General features: G+C 47.5%; 1 protein-coding gene and 1 long non-coding RNA gene across 10 annotated transcripts in view; one reads left to right on the top strand and one right to left on the bottom strand.

Annotated features, from left to right (window-relative positions):
• SUSD6 (sushi domain containing 6) overlaps positions 1-13197 on the top strand; it is a 93893-nt gene that overhangs the window by 326 nt on the left and 80370 nt on the right. For 2 of the 9 annotated variants that reach the window (XM_086894498.1, XM_086894507.1), the window contains exons 2-4: positions 1553-1700; positions 8963-9184; positions 10358-10468. The gene's annotated coding sequence lies outside the window, so the exon portion shown is untranslated. Of the gene's footprint in view, positions 1-82; positions 342-1552; positions 1701-4854; positions 5007-5703; positions 7013-8962; positions 9185-10357; positions 10469-13197 lie in introns of those variants that run through there. The other 7 variants (XM_086894500.1, XM_086894499.1, XM_086894511.1 and 4 more) reach the window with 7 other exon arrangements.
• LOC147652593 (uncharacterized) lies at positions 4751-13159 on the bottom strand. Its single transcript, XR_015288457.1, has 2 exons — positions 11238-13159; positions 4751-5014 (listed from the first exon to the last, which is right to left on the bottom strand). It is a non-coding gene; the product is annotated as an uncharacterized LOC147652593 (long non-coding RNA).

The following is a 13197-nucleotide window of genomic DNA, read 5'->3' as shown; positions in this document are numbered from 1 at the left end:
CGGGAAGGGGGCAGGCTGCGGCAGGTGTTGGGCACGGAGGGGCAGCGTCCGGGGCGGGGGGGCCCGGGGCGGGGAGCCGTGTTTGGGCGGTCGGGCACAGGGGCGTGGTGGCGGCGGCGTCTTGAGGACGGGCGGGTTGTGCGCCCTGTGGTGCGCGCGGGGGCGTTTGGGGTGACGGGGGTGTCCGGGGTGACGTGCGGGGCGTTCGGAGCGCTCCGGCAGGTTTGGGCGCAGAATCGTTCGGCAAGGAACGGGGGTGCTGGGAGCGCACGGCGTGTGTGTCTGGGCCGAGAGGGCGGTCCGGGCTGAGGGCGGCCGGGCTGTGAAAGAGGATGCTTTAGGTGCGCTGGGCTTGGCGGAGCGGCGGACGGGGGTGTCCGCGGGTGAACGGAGAAAGGGGTGCTCGGCGGTGTCAGGCAGGGCTGGCAGCGGGACCGACACCCACTCCCGGGCCGCCGCCCGCGGCGCAAGACGGAGCCCCCCTGCCCGCCCCGCTCCCCCGCGGCACTCACCGGGCGGGCGCGGCCGCAGCCCCGCTCTTTGTCTCGGTACCGGCGGCCTCGGGGATCAGGCGGGCGGCGGCGGCTCCTCCATGGCACCCCGGCCCCGCGCGGCGCCCCCAGCTGCGGGGCGGCGGGCACGGCGGCCGGCCGCAGGCTGCGGCGCCCCGCGCTGCCCGCTGCAGCCCCGCGCGGGGGGCGGGCGGAGGCGGGCGCGGGGGGAGCCCGCCCCGCAGCCCCGCCGCGCCGCCGGGCCGGGCCGGGCCGGGGGCAGCGCTGCGGCCGGCCGGGGGACCCGCCCCGCCTCCCCGCCGCGAGGGGCCGGGCCCGTCCCTGCGGGCATCCCCACTCCTTGTGTGCGCATCCCTTCGTTCGTGCGTCCTGCCCTGCACCTGCCCCTCCGAGCTCACGTCTTGCCCCACAGACATTCCCTAAATGAACGGCACTTTCATGGTCGTGCCCCCTGTTTTGCACTGTTCTTGCACACGAACAAGCCCATCTGCATTTACCGTTAATATAGACAAGGATAAAAGGGGTGTAAGAAGGAACGGGAGATGCTAACCCAATTTCACAGATGGCAAACTGAGCCCCAGGGAGATGAAGGTGCCTGCGTTGGGCTGCCTAGGGAATTCATGCCAGAGCTGGAAGGGGATGGTAAAGCTCTCAGATTTCAGTTCAAAGCGGTTTCCGACCATGAAACCCTATTCCGTTTGTGCTACTCTAAGTAAGCTATCTCTGCTTGATGCAGAGATGCGTCAGGCAATACAGTACATCTTTTTAAGTACCCACTTTGAATATGGTGCTTGCAGTTACTTTGAAATATCCCTGGTTTCTACAGGAATACTGGGCTTAACAGCCTCAGTGGAGCTGAGGAAAGCTTTGCTGTGGAAATATCATTCAGCCAAAAGAGGATCAGTGCTGCTTGTGGAGCTGCAGAGCATCTGTGCCACTTAGTGGAGCAACTCTGAAGAGGACAGGAGTAGTAAAGGCACCATTAGTCACTGTGTTATGAAGTTGATATTTTTCAGCAATTTCTCATTTAACTTCTACAGGTACACCGTAATATGTTTTGCTTTAATAAAGAAGAATATGGTATTCACCAAACGACTTTCCAGGATGGCCCAAGACAAGGATACAGAGCAAAATAAGGACCCAAAAAGGCTTGGGAGTTCTTAGCAGAAAGCTGAGAAGAAGCTGCAGGTTGGTTGTCATTTCATATTGTACAGGCAAAGACTGTGCTGACGAATGCACAGGGTAATGATGCATCCACAGCAAGTGAGCAACATCACTGATAAGCCATATTGACTAGTCTGATCTCATTCATTCATCATCATGGTAGTCTGCAGGGGACAGTTACAAAGTTTGGTTATTAGTCATGTGAAAAATCCTCAGGCCAGGGAACAGCTCTGCCGTATGAAGAGCTCAGCCTTCTGGCTGGTGGGGATAACCATTAATACTTGCTGTAGCACTGTAGCTGGCAAGCTATAGCCGTGTTGCCTCCTCATGGGAAGTATTAAGCTGGTAAGTGTATATGCCAGGTAAGGTGTAGACTCCTCCAGGATTTTGGCATGTTGCTGTTTCAGCCTTCATTGGGACTGTATTTGGGCCTTGATCTTTTCATGTTTCCATGTGGATCTTTGGGAGCCCTGTAAGTGGTCTCCCAAATTCAGTTAAAAAGGGATTTATCAGGAGATTTTTCAAAGCAGCTGGATGTGACTCTAGGAGACATTAACACACACTATCCAAACACAGAGTCATATCCCTACCTCATCAAGACTAAAGGAGATTTGGGATGGGGAAGGAGGAAATAATTGGAGGAGTTTAAGTGGATTGCTGCTAGTGAGTCATTTTCCCAGACACAGTTATAAATCCTAATTCTCTGTTGGCTAGGTATGTCTAGAAATCAATGTGCTCAGGTGAAGCAGTACTATAAGGTTAAGCTTTAATAAACATTTTCCAGTTTTGCATTGCTACTAATGATAGCAAGAGATGTGGGGCAGTGGAAAACTGGAACTACAGATTGAGTGGGTAGAAATTTTGGTATAATTTCAGCAAATTCTTCCATATACCTTTCATTGCTCATGTATCATTTACTTTCTTCCTATCCAGCTTTAAAACTGCCCATACCTGTCTTCTTCTCTGCTCTCTTCATGAGGGTTATTTCACAACCTACTGCACTCATTGGTAAAAGCTTTTAAGTTACTTTCAACATCAGTTTTCCCTCTCTTTGTTTTGTCTTCTCTTAAGTAATTTCACTCCCTTCTGCTTGGGTGTATGCCTTACAAATGTTTGTAAACTGTTTCTATGTCCCTTCAGAGACAAGGAACACATACTGTCATCACAAATCAATCACCCATAGTTGCACAAGGAGATATCACCTTCTGTCTCCTCCCAGCATGTCAGACACTCATGTTAGCCACAGCCCTGAACTGAGCAGTGGGTTCCTGCCCCACACTCAGCTCTGTGTTGCCTGGCATGGTAGCTGCATGCACATTCCTGGTGCTGGTGTGTTGCCTTCCTTCTCTCTAGCTAACTTCTTTGTGTCCCCTTCTCTAATTTTCTAGCTCTCCTAAGATCAATATAGTTTGACTTTCCAGAACTCTTCCCTCCTCTGTCAAGGCAAATGTTAGTTGGTGAATTATTTCCTCCTTGCTGAATAGCCTTTGTTTTCCAGGTTGAATCCTGTCTTCGTCTAGTTTGCAATTTCTACTCTCTGTCTCAGGCTTTTTATACTGTTGTTGGGATGACCCCAACCTATTGTGTAGCTACTTCAGCTCTCAGCCTATTCCCTCTTGCTTAGACTCTTCCTGGTTTTGCACCAGAATATTCCTGCACCTTCCTGAGCCCTGTGAAGAAGGGGAAAGTGACAGTCCTGGGGAGCAGAGAGTAAGGAGCCCTCTGACATAATTTTTGCTGGAATCTCCCAGGCATATTGCCTTTCTCTTCCTAGCTGCTGCTGGGACACAGGCACCAATCATCTGCCAAAATATGTCCTTTCCCTGCCCAGATGCAGCTCCTGTCCCTCTCCCAGGACACACCAGAGCCTCTCCAGCACAGCCTTCTGTCAGCTGGATGGTTTAAGCACTAATTTAAAACTTTAATGAGGCACTCAGTCTAATGTTTTACTGATACCTATCACCATGGTATCCCTGGTTCCTTTCCTCTGAATAGCCACTTGTCACATGCCATAATCCTTTGTTTATAGTCCTGCAGCCCATCCAAGTGTGTGTGATTTTACAGCCTGATATGTGATAATGCTGAACAAAATTCCCATTTGACTTTATACTCTGGGCTTGCCTTATAGCCAAGGTCCAAAGCCCAGCATACCACAATGTCAGTGTAACAACCTGACAAACGCCAAAGTCCTTTATGAGATTTCAGTGTTGCTTCCTTTTTTCACATTTCCCTTACTTTGCCTTTGGTTTTTGTCACTCTGTGCTTCTGCTCTGCCTGCAGTCCTGGCACAGCTTGCCTTTCCCTTCTTCCTGCTGCCACAGACTGCCTGCCGGGGAGAGGTGGCAAGACCTCTGTCCTCTGTGGCCCCCTGCCAGGCTGTTCTGGTGTGGTGAGTGTGCAGCATCCTGAGAGACTTCAAAGTAACTGCCCAAAGCTGAGGCACTTGTCCCCACTGCTCAGAGGCTTTGTCTAATGTTGTCATCTGTGGCTGACCCTCGTCAGAGTCTCTAGGGAAATGGAGCTTCTGGCTGGGGCAGATGCACAGAGCAGGGAAGCAGAGAAGAGATGGGGAGTGAGGTAGCTGGGAATGGTGACATACGGTGGGGGGCAATGCAGAGGGTTACAGCCAGAAGCAAAATGTTTGGCAGCCACTGGGGACAGACTTGCATTGCAAATACTGTTTCTTTAATATAAAGCTGGAGTCTAAGGCCAGTGTGCTGATGGTGAGTTGTTATTTGTGTTCATCTTGCTGGGAAACACCATAGTGTGTGCTGTTTGCTGTCTCACTGAAAGCAGTTAGTCCTCAGTAATGAAAAGATTTTGTTGGTCCCTGGCTGTAAGGATCTGCAGAGTTGTCTCTCTCTGTTGAGGACCGGCAGTAGGGTTGCTGCACGCTTAGGGTCACGCTGAACAGCTCTCTATTTGGCTTTGTGCAAGTTTGGCACATCTGCAGTAGTTTTGCATTTGGGTAAACCTAGTCAGTTACCAGGGCTGTTTGAATAAAAATATGGTCAGCTGATAGAGAAAATGAGGGGAAAAAACCTTGTCACTGCATATTTCCATGGAAACAAATATAGACGTGAAGGTAGATTTTATTTGGTTTTCAAGATATTCTGTTGTCAGTGGTTATTTCTGGAGCAATTAGAATATTGGCCTATGTTGTCATAAACCAAACCTCAGATGTATCTGTTGGACCTAATGCACGCAGTTCTTCTGGTCAGGCTTGGCTTCTTTAGAGAACTCACTGGTCATGAGGGAATTATGCAGCCTTTGCACACGTTGAATCATGGAGGATTTGGCCCCAAGGCCATAGAGCAAACTTCAGATGAGGTAAATACCTGAAATGAGTATGAGCATGTCTTTGTTATGAAAGGTCGGAGTACACCATTGGAGTGATCCATGCAGGACTACAGACTGCATGTTCATGAGCTACTGTCCATATACAAATAATGCAGTGACCCAAAATAGTCTCTAATAAGCGAGTGCCATTGAGTGTAAACTCAACAGGAAGGCTACATCCTAATGCTGCATGGTTACATTTTCATGAAGCTGAAATGCAATTACATCCCATTCATTTTCTTGAAAACTGTTGGTTTTGAGCAAATGATCAGTCTTGCATACTGCTTCAGTTCCCAAGCTGCGCTATTTATTCTAGCACAGCCTGGAAATCACAACATGAAGCTGTTTAAGAACAGTGGGAAATGCGACATTGCTGGTGATGCTCTTCCAGGGAGGTAAAATGCGAAGTGTAATCAAACAGAACAAACTGTCAGATTGAGACTGGAAATTTTAAATTCTTTCTCTTTTAACTAATCAGATGTGTTTATTAGCTGAATAATAAGGTTAATTCTCTTTTTGTTTGATTTTACTTTCACCACTCCTTGGATTTTATCAGTTAGGTATTTTTAGGACTGCAGAAATCTCACATCACTCCTCCTTCACCTATCGGAAGCCACATCAGAACACAGTATTCTAGGATATAGTATTTAATGTTCCAATTTAAATATGAGCTACTTTTCATTACTAGGTTGTACTTGGTCTTGCCTGATGGTGCTGTGCCAAGGAGCTGGCACCCAGAAGGAAGAGATTTGCTGTTTGCTTCTGCTGTCATCTGGGAGTGATGCATAGCAGGGAGTATGAGACGGGTCAGGAGTGGGAAGTTGGGCCTCTCCTTGTTTTGTTATCTGTACACCCATGCTTATGGAGTGTAGAGGATGTATATGGGGCCAATGCACTCAGCCTGCATTGGTGTCTATTACAGCCTGAGGAGAAAGGCAGAGAGGCATTAAACCCATGATGCCTACTCTTGACTTCAGAGAACTGGAAGACAAATACCCCACTCATGGAGGCAAAGTGAACACACATGGACAGGGTTGCATCCCTCTCACACATTAGGTCCACAGGAGGTGGCCCAGGCCTGAGTTGGCCCTGATGTTTTACCACTGTTTAACAATGACCTGAGCTACCAACACTGCCATGACTTCGGCCAAAGCCCCTTATGAATAATTCTGCTTAATTATGGGTGAATGTCTGCAGCTGAAGCCTACTACCCATAATGATAGGATTACATTTAAATTCCTCAAGTTATACCTATAGTTAAATGCTTAGACTTTGGAGGGTATAACCTCTATTATTTTACAGCATGAGCTAGGATTCTGAATTCCTTAAGGATCAGAGAGCATCTGTCCAGAACCCCAGAGGCCATACCAGTTCCAGTGCAGTTCAGAACCCATCATCTGAATCACATGTCAGCAAAACCTCCCCAAGGGCGGAAACTGTTCTACCTGAAGAACGAGGAATTGCAGCTGGAGACAGTGCCAAATAGATTTTTCTTTTCCATTGGGCTGATTTCTGGGAATAAAGCCAACTGGAAGACTGCTAGAAGAAAATCTTCCTAACTGATCATATTTGCAATCAATTTTTGTGCCAGATGTTGCCTCACAAAATATGAAAGTCAGCAGACAGTAGTTCTAGTATGCAGTTTGAAAAGGGCTGATTTTTATATAAAGAAAGAAGATTTGTTGCTTTCTTGAGGTGTACAGAATCTGTATGTAGCCTTAAACGGTACAAAATCATGCAGAAAGAAAAGGTGGGAATCCAAATGTCCTGTGGGAATAACAAATATCCTGTAATAAAAACCTACTGTGTAATAGAAAGACTTCTACAGCTCCCTTTAATTTTGAAGAATTAGTCAAGAGATGCCTGACTTAATTTTATTTTCAGAGTTGACAGAGGAGAAACTGAGAGTAAATTAAGCTGCTTTTTGGGAAATCATGGAACATGAAGTTGTTGGAAAGAAGGAAAGGTTGAGAACAATGGATGTTAGACAGGAACAGGTTCAGTTCTTTGCTTGTCACTTTTTTACTTTTTTACTAAGCAAACGGTATGAGTTGGTATCTATGGGATCTGTACCACCCTCTTCCATCTGTGAAGAGGAATAATAGCACCTTCCCTAAGCAGTGCATAGTCAATGTGATAATGAAGCTGTACATTAAATATATTAGATTAACTTGGCAGTGGGAGGATTTAAAGATGGTTGGAAGGTAGCTTAAATTGCTTCGAGGATTTTATGATGAAGGAGGTCTTGTCCTTCACCCCCTTTGATCCCCTTTACTACTGTAACATCAATAGTGATGCAGCTACTGTATCACTGAACATACTAAAGGGGGTGGGATGGATAGTTTATTATAACAGTTTTGTAGAACTGGTGCTTCCTATACAGGCTCACTGTGCCCAGTGATTTGGGTTGTGTTGTACAATTTTTTATGCCAACTCTCATGCTTTTTAGGACAGTGTTAGGATGAGATTCATGAGATGGTGCTAGTACAGGTCTATGGCGCTGAAGAACACCACAGTGAGATACCTGTGCAGGATGGCTGCTATAGGACATAGTGGCACTATGTCCTGCAAATTGTTCTGCTGGGATTTGAGTGCCGTTCTCTGGGACATGGGCTGATTGTACCCAAATGAAGCAAATGCTAAGAAGGAAATGAGATCTTCTGGTTTATTGGGCAAAGTGTCTCTGATAGTAAGGGAGTACACCACTGGTTTGCAAGATACTGAGGAGACCCTGTGCAGAGCACTGTGTGTTATTCCAGTGTTGGGAAATCCTGCAGGCAATACTCTGGTGTTAAAAAAGATTAAATTACATTTGAGACAGCAGGGCTATTTAGGATTATCAGTGAACCAGTAAACTAGCCTTAGGAGAGGGCACTAAAAGTGCTTCTATCTTTGAGCCTGTAAAATGAAATCTGAGCCAGGATGTGGCAGACCTTTAAAAATATGCAAAGGACCAGGAAATTTGCTCAGCCAGTGCCTTTCATGTATCCTGCATTTTGCTGTGCTAACCCAGGGACATGTCACAGTCACCCTCAGGAATGCAGACTCTGAAGAAACTGTTCCTGCAAAAGCCAGGGTGGTTTGGTTGTTGACTTCAACCATAGCAAGACCTACAGGAAACTCCCTTTTCCTTGCTCTGAACATTTAGACCTTAAGTGAAGTGGAATTAATACCACTGTGCTGTGTGGCTTGAAACTAGCACAACTGGAGCAGAAGTCAATTTGCTGTATTTGAAAGAAAATTAATTAAGGCCTCCTTTGTTTCCCTCAAGAGAAAAGCTCTGGGTAGTTTCCAGGAGATGATTTTTTTTGAGCTTCTCTGGTACAGGCCTATACGTACAGAACAAATGTAGTGCAGCTTCAAGACCCAAATCCCTATAAACTCCAGGTTGTGAGCTGAGTCTTATGGCTCCCATGGCAGCATGACAGCCCTGGTGACTGTAACGCAACTGTATGCTGCATATCAAGTTACAGAAAGAAAAAATCTCTTAATGCAGTGCATGTTTGTGGTAGTCCAGGAAGGGAAGTGTCATGGCAAGGATGATGCTCATGGCCAGGTTTAGTCCTAACCTGATCTTCATCAGCAGATTGTGAACTCAAGTACCCTAGCAAGGCAAAAGGGTGGATGTTGTGCCAAGACTTCTCTTTTATTCTTGTTTTTCCCATGTTGCTTTAATAGTTTTTTGGAGATGAGCTGCTCTATTTACATCTACTCTGAATATTAATAATTAATAATGTCCTGGTAAACACAAAAAATGTGCATGGGTTCCAGTATATGATACTGGAAGTTTAACTGAGGGCTAGCAGACCAGGAGAGGTGTGCAGAAGGAAGTAGGGAAAAAACAAAAGCAAAACGAGAGGTATAATCTACAGGAGCCTAATGGACTGTGAGGTTTCTGAAAGCACTTAAAAACTGATTTATTCCTGCACAAATCCCATTTCAAACAGGTTGCCAATGAATAGGTCACAGAGGTGTTACCAGCAAGAAGGCAAAGGAACAAGAGCATGTGTGTGTGTCTGTCACGTATGCCCAAGTGGGAGATGCTGTTTTCTAGAATGAGGCCCGGCATGCTGGCAGCTCCAAGAAACAAAAAGCATCTCTGATGTGATGACAGCTACCTGCTTTCCCACTGGAATCTGGATGTGGGGGCTTGGTGGAAAGAGAAAAATGTGAGTAGCTGTCCTGCATCTTAGCATTAAGAGCTCTCTCTGAGAAAAAAGGGTTTGTGAGAGAGTCCTCTGAGGCCAAAAAGTCTTTGATGACTGAGCTGGGAGCTCAGGGTGTCTGTAGCAGCCTGTCTGTAGAGTGAAGCTGTCTTAATCTTTTGGTTTGCTGGCTGGGCAGCAATGTGGAGGAGAGAACAAACGGCGTGGAGCAGGTAAAGCACACCCTCTTTGCAGGGACACACAGCACTGGGGAGAAGGAGGTCATATAGGATGGTAACGTTACCAAGGCTCATGGCCAAGGATAGATTGTGTGACAGCCTAAAGTAACATTATCTCTAAGACTATGCTTTTTCTCCTCTGGTAGTGCTTAGACTGTCATGAGACCTTTTCTAGCTGAGCACTACCATCAGAAATCATATTTTATCAGTGGCATCTACCAGAAGTGAAGTTACTTTGAAATTGGAGTAATGTTGGCATATGTGGCACCTGAACAGAGTTCAATAACTTTTAAGTTGTATTGGGTTTGCATGGCCAAGATTTGGTAGCAGTGGGGGTACAGGGGTGGCTTCGGTGAGAAGCTGTTAGATGTTTCCTCCATGTCCAGCAGAGCCAATCCCTGGTGTCTCCACAGATGGATGTGCTTCTGTTCAAGGCTAACCACCAGTTAGAAATGGTGGTAATGCCTGTCCTTGAAGGACTGCACCCTGTGGAAGAGTGACCCACACTGCAGCAGGTTGAGCAGGGCTGCTGACGGTGGGATGGACTCAGGTTGTGGCAGTTCACAGAGAGCTGCTGCTTGTGAGATGGACTCAGGCTGGTGAAGTTCACAGAGAACTGTCCCCTGTGGGAGGAACCCACAGTAGAAGGGAAGGACTCCTCTCCCTGAGCAGCGTGAGAAGCCATGGGTGATGAGCTGACCATAACCCCCATTCCCCGTCTTCCTGTGCTGCTGGGGGAGGAGGTAGAGCTCAGGAAGGAGGGGGAGGGGTGGAGGGAAGGTGTTTTGAAGGTTTTATTTTACTTCTTATTATCCTGCTCTAATTTTTTTACCAATAAATTCAATTACTAGCTCTAATTCTAGCCTGTTTTTGACCGTGATTATATCTGATGAGTGATCTCTTCTGGTCCTTATTGCAACTCATGAACCCTTTGTTATATTTTCTCTCTCCTGTCCAGCTGCAGAGGGGAGTGAGAGAAACTTTAGTGGGTGCCTGGAATCCAGCCAGCATCAACCTGCTACAGAACTCCACCATGGGAAGGAAGGAATGGGCAGATGTGTGCAGGAGGGTAAGAAGTACCATTTGTTTTCACAAGGCTGTGGAAGGTTTTTGGCAGTTTGAATGGCAGGATACAAATTTTGAGTCTGGGATTAAAAATATGTTTCTTTCATCTGATCAATCCAGTGGCAGATCTGGATCTGGAGGGCAGCTACTCTCCCTTTGGGGTCTATCAGGGCATGCAGAACAGTGTGCATTTGCATCACTGTGAGAGATGTTTTATATTGTTGTAAAACATAATCCTCTCCAGCTCAGCTTCCACTGCCATCCTGCTGCTGCAGGTTTGCTAGAAGAACCAGGGCAAGATATGGTGTGGGGTGTCACACTGCCCCTGTGTATGGGCTGCCATTTTCCCCAGCCCTGTGCTAGTGAGTGGGACCAAATCCAATCAGTGTCTCTGCCAGAAAGGAGTGTACTGGTGGACTAAAACTTATGTTATAGCAAAACTCCTTCTGTGGAGTGAAAGCAATGTCCATAACCATTGGATAAGAAATTAATTGTTTAATCAGATGGGGCCACACAAAATAAGCATGCTTTGACCTTCTGTCAAGTTTGTCAGCTTTTATACTTTAAAATTTCTACTACTGAAAATTAAATATTTCAATGAATTATTTATTTTCATCTCCATTCAAGCGACCTGAAAGCGAGCATTAGGAAAATTGTGCCAAAATACCTAGGCTGAGACCATAAGCTTTGTGCCTTGGGGAGAAGTGCTCTGATGGTGGCAGCTTTCTTTACCTTCTTTTATTGACACATACAATAAAGAGAAAATTACTCACCTCCATCTTCAGAATCTGGAGCCTGAAAATATTTCTGAAAAGAAAAAAAAAGTCGGTCACAGGGATTTGCCTGGAAGAGGGCTGTAACTCTTTTGGGGGTAGTTGGTGGCATTTACTTCCTCTGAAGTAAAGGCAGTTGGCTAGTGCTGGTAACAGGATGTTGGATTAGACTGGCTGGTAGTCTGATGCCGTATGGCAAATCCAATGTAAAAGGCATTAGTTAATGTCTGTGTGATACTTTGGACATTTAAGATGGTCTGTAAATGCCGATTTCTGTGATTCCATGATTTACAAAAAAGTAGGCGCAGCCAAATTAGTGTATACGAGGCCTCAAAGGAAAAATATAGTGGTTTTTATTATGGCTTGATACAGTTATAAAGAGAAATATGTATGAATGAAAATTATGGAAACAAAGTTTAGCACAGAAATAAAAGGATCTCTAAATGTTTAAAAAAGCTGAACTGGTTGAAGCCAAAAATGTGATGAATCAGCCTCTAGTGAGAGGTCATTTTAGTGAGAATTTGCCAGGAATTGCACCTTTCTCTGTGCATTAATGCCATGAGCAGAGGGAGTACTGTGCCAGCTTCCTCACAGCTCTTTTATTTCAGAGGTACAAAGGTTCATGAACTTTTCCTTCAGGCCCAGGACCATCTGCACTAATTGATCAAATCACAGGCCAATATTTTCACTCCGTGCCTTCCACCTTTGCATCTGAGATTTCACAAAAAGAGCAGCTGTGTGAATCAGCAGGTTTGTGTGCAGCTCTAGCTCCCACTCTTCCTTCCTGCCTTTAGGCATGTTTTTCGATGATGATGTAGTTTTTTCCTGCTTTTTGGTGTTGAAGTGCTTACAAGGGGAGTATTTATAGGGAATGTTTTGTGATGTATCATATTCATCTCCTACATCTGATGAAATGATGGTAAGCTATAACCTATTATGGGCTTTTACTATGAATGATCACTGTACTATTGCAGAAAAATAGGTAAACTTCCCTTCACCTTTGCAGTAGAACTACATATGGCTCCTTCCCCGTGTAAGAGGGAGAACATCTCACTCTCCACAGCAAAATATGAATTATATAGCAGATCCATAGAAAGTAGGTGTTAATTCAAGCAATAGAAAGGAAAGCAAAGCAAGGAAACTTTCCTTGATTCTCTGAAGGCACTTTTGGATGCAGGAGCGTTGTCAGGAGAGGCTGTAAAAAGCAGATGAAGAGAGAGGGGGTGGAAAGAAGGTGTAAGCATCCCCCTACACCTGCATGCACTAAACCCTGTGACCTCCTGCAACAGCCCAGCCTTGCACCTTTCAGCCAGCAGCCTTGCTCTGCTGGTGCCGCACACCAGGACGGACCCAGCTGTGGCTTGTGCTACCACAGGCTGTCGCCAGCGGAGTGACCAAGGGTGTGCCAGCAGACGGGTGAGCGGGAGGGACAGGGCAAGGAAGGGGCCGGCAGGAGCGTTCCTGCTGCAGGAGCACTGGCACGGCTCCTGTGCTGCCGTGGCAGGTTGGCAGTGGCGTGCCCCCGGCCGAGTCCCCGCACTGCCCGAGCTCTGGGGTGGCTCCGCAGCCGCGACAAAGGCAAGGGCCGCCCTCACCGTGCGCTGCCCCGGCGAGAAGGGGCTGGCAGCGCAAGGAAAATGGCCGGGGCTGTGCAATACCGCTCTCCCCTGATGCTGCGGAGCCGCTTCTGTTCCGGCACAAGGCCGGAGAAGGCTCCGGCTCCGCTCACAGCCGCTGTTCCCCGGTGCCGGGCCGAGAGCGAGCGCCACGTGTCCGTGCACGCCGCCCCGCGGAGAGGCGAGGGGAGGCTCGTAGCGTTCCCGCCGGCTTCCACCAGCGGCCGTGGCTGGATGCGGCGCTCCGGCCCGGCCCTCAGCGGCGGCGGGTGCTGCTGTCGGTCCCCGGGCCGCGCTCCGCCCCCCGCGGGCCGCGCCGCAGCGCCCCCCTCCGGCCGCGCCCC

Source organism: Cyanistes caeruleus, chromosome 6, assembly GCF_971803275.1.
Source record: "Cyanistes caeruleus chromosome 6, bCyaCae1.hap1.1, whole genome shotgun sequence".
Classification (NCBI taxonomy): domain Eukaryota; kingdom Metazoa; phylum Chordata; class Aves; order Passeriformes; family Paridae; genus Cyanistes; species Cyanistes caeruleus.
This window is presented reverse-complemented; position numbering and strand designations above follow the sequence as displayed.